The 7163-nt window shown below is 46.0% G+C and overlaps 1 protein-coding gene across 1 annotated transcript in view; it reads right to left on the reverse strand.

Annotated features, from left to right (window-relative positions):
* The window catches only part of LOC117642257 (nose resistant to fluoxetine protein 6-like), a 39296-nt gene extending 32817 nt beyond the window's left edge, over window positions 1-6479 (reverse strand). The window contains exons 1-2 of the mRNA XM_034380250.1: window positions 6252-6479; window positions 6119-6169 (exon numbers count right to left, since the gene is read on the reverse strand). The gene's annotated coding sequence lies outside the window, so the exon portion shown is untranslated. The remainder of the gene's footprint in view (window positions 1-6118; window positions 6170-6251) is intronic.
* Between the last annotated feature and the right edge of the window lie 684 nt (window positions 6480-7163).

The raw sequence follows: 7163 nt of genomic DNA on the forward strand, positions 1-7163 counted from the left end.
CATTTTAAGGAAAAAGGTACGGCTAGACCGTACCACACGATGTACAGAACAGCTGTCCCAATAAACCGTGCTTCCCATGAGAGCCCATGTCATGAAAAACCGTACTCCGTACCCCAAAAGCCGTACTGGCTGAGGTACGGTGGTACCAGGCAAATGTTCTACGAGACTGTGCCTGTATTTTTTCCCGTGCATTTTTCCTACAGCGCATGTATAAGCTGACTCTTTGATACTGTATGCAGGAGAATGAAGCAAAACGCGAAGGTACAGTACGCCAGAACGAAGGTAAATGTCTACCTGTGAGAAAACATCACTTCCAAAGTGGTAAACTGGCGTAACATGTCCCTGCGGCTGTCGCAGGCTGTCCTACGCACAAATTGTAACGGTATTGAGAAACTACCTACAAAGCCAAACGAAACAGCGGCGTGTCTACGGGGGGCTCAGCTCTACTAGCGCACCAAGCGTAAGTTTATCCCCTGGGCCGTTGCAAGCGGACATAACAGTGAGAAAGGAAATGAGAATCTATACGATGGACAAGAAAAACCTGTATAAACGTGCAGCGACCTTCTGTCGTTAATCCAGACGAGCCATTCACGGCCTAAAATAGTTTTAACTCCAGATTAACGACATTTACAGTGTAAATACCGTTCTAAAGGTCTTTTCGTCCGATTGTCTATATACTGGTGGGTTCCTGCGACGCAAAGACACCATCCAGTAATCGATTTTGAGTCCCTACAGTTCATACGGACGAGACGGGTGTGCCCTACAGTGCCCTGAGTACCGATAATTTGCATTTTTAGTGAAACATGTGTTTTTGGCGTCCAAATCCTAACGTGTGAACGGATCCCGGAGTACCCCGTGCGCTTAAAACGGGAAAGGGGCCCTTAGAGAAGAAGATTCGGGGTATGGTTCGCGTACGGTGACGTCAGGATGGCTGTATCAAACCCTGAAGGCAATTTTTGCATTTTGGAAGAAACGGAAAAAAATTGTTGTTTTGTTATTTTCTCCCATCGGCCCCCTACTACTCGTAGAGGGTCCCGGTGGTCATAAACTGATAAAGCATGATCAGACGTTTCCATTTCCGTCTCGGAAACATCATTTGGACATCTGGTTCAGTTTCTATGGCTGTTTTTAGAAAAACCCGTAAAAGTCGAATTTTCCAACTTTCAACGTGGATGCGCGAGGGTCAAGCTTTAAGTTACAGACCTGGCCCAGATCGCGTTGAGTTTGTATTGCCATGAAGTAACTTTGGCGCGCTATTACGGTTGCGATATCGAAAAATCGTGTTTCACGGCCCACCCTAGTGTTCACAAGTTGCAAACCACTCAGGGACCTCATGAGTGGTTGGTTGATTGGGATGGTCTGTGGACTTACGCCTGTTCGCCAGAAAGGTCCATGGAACTTACGCCTGATTGTCAGAATGCTCTATGGACTTACGCCTGTTTGTCAGAATGTTCTAGGGACTTACGCCTGTTTGTCAGAATGACCCATGGACTTACGCCCGTTTGTCAGAATGGCCTATGGACTTACGCCTCTTTGTCAGAATGGCCAATGGACTTACGCCTCTTTGTCAAAAACCCACCTGGACTTACGCCTCTGTCTTAAAAATCACCTGGACGTACGCCTCTTTGTCAAAAAACCACATGGACTTACGCCTCTTTGTCAGAAAACGGGTGGACTTACGCCCCTTTGTCAAAAATGGAATGGACTTACGCCCTTTGGACACCTTCTGTATCTTCTGAACTAATTGAGATATTTTCATTTTTCAAAAACCAGTAGGCTTGTTATTTAATTTTAAATTATTTTCTGGAAAAAAGTGGATTTTGCCAATTTGTGGACTTACGCCCCTTTGTCGAAAAACCAGTGAATTGAAATACAATAGAAAATAGCAAAGTAAGTACATGCAGTAAAAAATAAATCATGCTTTTAGGGGAAAATTCTAATAAAATAATTTAATTGAAATACAATGGCAACTTGATAAAATCAATTACAAAAGCACGTACAATACCGTTACTGGATTTACTTTGCAATTATTGCTTACGCTAGAAGGATGCCTTTTCAGGTCATTAAATTGCTCTCACATCCCATCCGCCTGACGGCATAGGCAGGCGAGATAGTTTGGAGGTACACTTATCACTACCCCACATAGTACATACTTGTGCATGCGAGTAATGATCGTGGGTATGTCTTGTAGGGAGATGGTTTTGAATGCCATCTTCAATGACATTTTGTTCGCTCCAAACAGTGGTGCTACAAAAAGATCTATTCTTATGAACTCCTTGAAGAGGCATTCACACTCTGGAATTCCATTACATGTGTCGGGACACCTGTGAATAGAGGGTGAAAAACTGAGGTTCAAATTTCCTTGAACGCTTTCGTGTATAGCCTCTTCCAATGCCGCGACTCCTTTCTCCATAATAACATCACGGTGTGGAACAATCTGCTCAACACTTTCGGTTCCTGACACGCTGACCTCAGCTGAGCAAGGAAGTCGAACCTCAGCACTGGGTGCGTTGCTCAGAAGGAGCGGCATCAAGTCTTCCAGAAACATGAAGCAGTCGAAGCTCACCTTAATTTTGTTACATCTGTTCTATCACGGTTGCAGAAAGTTTCTTATTCCAACGTCCTTTTTCAAAGAAGCGACCGTTTTTGGGGTAACCTGTACACAAGCGAAAAGGAGCCATACTATTGGTTGGGTTTGGCTCGGCTCCCCCCTCTCTCTTCCCTTTTCGTTGACGAGTCGAGCTATGCTATGGAAACAGTGATTTTGACGGCAATTTTCTCAAAATTTATCGCTAAGATTTCAACCATATTCCAGAATTGAAATCACGTCTCAGAATTCTACCAGTCTGCAAAATCTCATCAAAATCGTATAGAGAGGTTTCGACTTGCATAAGGGGCCACGCGATCAAATCCCAGCGAGGCTGAATCCTGGGGGATACTATAAGGCTACTTCGTGCCTAAAAACAGTCATCTCAACTTATATTTACTTAACGGAACGGAACTTGGAGACAAGTTTAGTGGAAAGATAGTCAGCAGAAAATGTTGGTTCCTCTGGACTGTGAAATTTGAGTTGTCATTTGCTGACAATTGCAAGGCTAAATTTCCTTACCACACCGTCATCAAAACAATTGATGACATTGTTGTCACGGCCATGCAATAAGTATAGGACCTTTGATGAAAATGTCATTGGCTGAGCGATAGCGAAGCCCGTTACTCCAGTGGGGCTAGAAACTTTTTCCTGTCTGTGTGAGTGAGCGTGTTTGTGTTTACACTACTACTCCAGAACGGTTGAGCCGATTCAGCTGAGATTTGGCAGGATCATTGGATATGTCCTTGGCTCACCACACACCAAAATGCTGCTTTGTATCTCAATCCATGTGGTCATTACAGCCAAAATTCACTTTAAAAACGGCAAAAAAGAAGATTAACTTTTTACCGACATATGTTGTCGAGGGGTCGGCAACTCATATATTACTTCGTGGGCGGTGGCTAAATTACCCGTATATTACCATATATTACTTGCATATTACCACAATTTCGCCTCTTTAATACCCCTATATTACTGTATATTAGTTTGTATTACTTTGTATTACACATATATTACCTATATTACTGGTAATATACGTATACTCCCTCGTACACGGCCAAGGGAACTTGCCGACCGCTCGTATGTTGTCATGTTAAGTTATACATCATTTCATAAGTTTTGGAGGTTGCTGGTAATGAAACTGGGATTCAATCCGACCTCCGACCCAGGTTCAAGTCCCAAAGTTAGCCGGAATTTTTAGCGGTGTCAAACCAAAAATGCGAACCAACGTCGTCGCCCCGTACTTGAAATGGGGGTAGCATAAAAGTTGGAACCGTATGCTGCTTAGACGTGCGACCAAGTCCATTAATGTGGCTATATGTGGCGAGAGAGTCTGCTGAAGGCAGGCCAGCGCCGCCAACTGTCTGGCGCGCACCTACCTTGTCTAACAGGATTTGGTGAAGTCCAAAGCTGTAAAGAAGAGAGGCCCTCGAAGGCAACCTGGGTCCAAAAACAAGGCTACTCTTGCCAAGGAGGCAAAGGCGCTTGCAAAGGCGCCGGCAAAGGCTGAAAAGAAGGTGAAGCAGGATAAGCAGCGTAAGTCAAATATGTGACATCTCTGCTTGTATTCACAATTTCATATTTTGAGCTTTTTTTACTCTATTGACAGGAAGCAAACGAGAGTAGATTTGTGCCATTTGTCTTGAGAAGCTTCCAACAACACAGTGGTTCTGCATGTGTTATTCAGAACTGTCAGGGCTTGCTGGAAGTGCGGTAGCGACTATGGATGCTTGTCCAGGACCAAAGCCTTGCTTTTGGTGCCAAAGACCACTGACACAACCTTATTTTTTATTTTTTTTGAAGAAAATTAGTAACATTCTATTAAGTTTAGTTATTCTTTATAATGTTTTGACTAGTGTTGGTCACTCATGTTTATTGTCTGAGCTTAAACAATCTTCTTTTTTTTTACTTTTCAGACAAATCATAGCAATGTGAACCTGTATGATACTTTCAATTTTGAGTATGTTAATCATTGTGTTCTGAAGCCATTGCGTTACAGGGAACGCCTTTTAATTTTTTTAATCATTGTTTTTTTTTGTTTGTTTTTGAGGGACTGGTGGGACACAATTGTGTTCTAAAGTATGTTCGAATAAACACCTTCCAACTTTTTTGATCATTGGCTGGGCGATAGCGAAGCCTGTTACTTCAGTGCGGTTGAAACGCTTTGTCTGTCTGTCGGTGTTGCTCACTCGAACGCTAGAGGTCTGCTGAGGCCTAACAGCGCTGATGTTGATGAAGATGTGTGTTTGTGTGTGTGTGTGTGTGTGTGTGTGTACACTACTCCTCCTGAACGGCTCGGCCGATCTGGCTGAGATTTTGCAGGGTCATTGGGCATGTCATTGGCTCGCCATACCAAACTTCAGCTTACTAACTCAATCCATTTGGTCATATTAACCAATAAACAGTTTAAAAAAGGCAGGAAAAAGACAACTCTTTAAGTACTTTCCAGTTATGGTCAACTTTCGTATCATGTCCTTTGGTTTTGAGGTTGCTGATCCCATCCTGACCCCTAAGTCCCATCAGTGAAGATTTTGATCACCAAATGATATTTTTGATCATGCCCATTGCTTCGGTTTGCCAGGCAGGCTAGCGCCGCAGCCCAAGTAAACGCGTGGTTTGTCGAAACTGGCGCAGCATCGCGAAGCCTGTTACAAGACAGAGTCTGCACTGTAAAAAAAACTCCGTACTTCTTAACGGACATGGTACAGAACAATATAGTACGGAGAAAAGTACGGAACGTTCCGTACTTGCTCCATGTGAACCCATGTAAATGGGCACGGAAAAAAGTACGGAAGCTCCGTTCTTGGCAAGCACGGACGTTGCAGGCAAATAATTATTGACCAGACAATGTTCCGTACATTTTCCGTACTTTTGTCTCACAGAGTGGCGTACGCCTACCTTGTCAATTTGTGATGAGATTGTCATCATTGGGAAGTGGTGTAAATATCAGCCACGTTTTTGTCATTGGCTGAGCGATAGCGAAGCCCGTTACTCCAGTGGCGTTGAAAAGTTTTGTCTGTCTGTCTGTCTGTGCGTGTGTGTGCGCACTACTCCTCCTGAACGGCTCGGCCGATCTGGCTGAGATTTTGCAGGCTTATTAGGTATGTTCTTGGCTCGGCACACGCGAAATTTCACTATCCAGGCTCAACTGGTTCAGTTTTTATGGCCGAAAAACACCTTAAAAACGGCGAAAAATCGAGTTTTCTGCAGGTAGATCACCTCTGTCTTGCAGAAAGGGGAGTAGTATGGCTACCCCATAGTCCCGGCCTGGTCCCGTGGTCCCCCATAGTCCCGGGTCTAACCCAACCTGAAAATTTTGGGGGTGATCCATTTTTTTCGATTTTTTTGGTGATTCGGCCAAGATTCGGGCTGTAACCCAACCCAACCTAAGTCGGTCTGTTGTCTCAAAACGACATGCTGCTGCCTCATACCGTCGAGTATCAGTTGTTGGTGCTGCACTTGTAGTTGCATGTTCTCCAAAATGGATAGAAGAGAAACCGAAGGAGGAGGGAGGGGGAAAGTTGCCATTACCAGAGCATTGAAGCAGCCTGGCGCGGCCCCCAGCCTCTCCTTGACGGGGCGCTGCAAACAGAAAAGGACAAAAAGTGTCAATACTCCACGCACCCCCCAAAACTTCAACGGGGAGTAGCGACAGAACACTTACGTGTGCGGGCTCAGAGGGAGGTCTGGTGGGGGCCCCCGGGGGCCTCTTGTTGGATGACCCCTTGAAGGGGGCGGCCCTGACCTCAGCGGCCTTCTTGGCCTGCTTGGAGAGGGAGGCGCCCAGGCGTTGAGCCGTAGACACACGTCGACCAGAAGTGGAGGCCGCGGGGGCCGCGGTGGCACTGGTGGCACTGGACGCGGCGCCCAGGCGTTGAGCCACAGACACACGTCGACCAGAAGTGGAGGCCACGGCCGCGGTGGCACTGGTGGCACTGGACGCGGCGCCCAGGCGTTGAGCCACAGACACACGTCGACCAGAAGTGGAGGCCTCGGGGGCCGCGGGGCCCACTGGGACCACGGCAGCTGGCTGAAAAATCACAACAGAGAATTAAACACAGCCCTCCGCGCCGACGATACCCCGCGCGCCAAGCTCAGCTGACCGGCCACTACACTGTCGCACCGCACCGCGCCGCGCCCCCTTCCCCTCGCCCAGCCGCGCCACTGCGCGCCAACAGCTGATTCAAAGACGGGAGGAAAACAGGCAAAAGTACAGGATTTTCCGATCAAATTTTCACGCGCCTCGCTCCGGCACAGCTAGGGCAAGGCCCTGGCTAACGATTCACCGAGCAAAACATCAGGACAGCACAGGGATCCTTAACTTACCTCATAAGGGCATCATAACGTTATGATATGAGTTAAAGTTATTACCCCTAACTTCTAACACCTTTTCAAAAGGGTAGGTTATTTTTTTATGTCTCGAATTTGTGTGGATATACTTTTGCAAGTACTTTCAGAAGTCCGTACCCTTAACCTTTAGCGAACATTGTCTTATGTTACGTTATGAAAGAAGTGTTAGTTAAATGTTAAGTTAAGTTAAGGATCCCTGGGACAGCACAAGAAACGCACGTGTTTA

The sequence above is a fragment of the Thrips palmi genome, unplaced genomic scaffold, assembly GCF_012932325.1.
Source record: "Thrips palmi isolate BJ-2018 unplaced genomic scaffold, TpBJ-2018v1 HiC_scaffold_16, whole genome shotgun sequence".
Classification (NCBI taxonomy): Eukaryota; Metazoa; Arthropoda; class Insecta; order Thysanoptera; family Thripidae; genus Thrips; species Thrips palmi.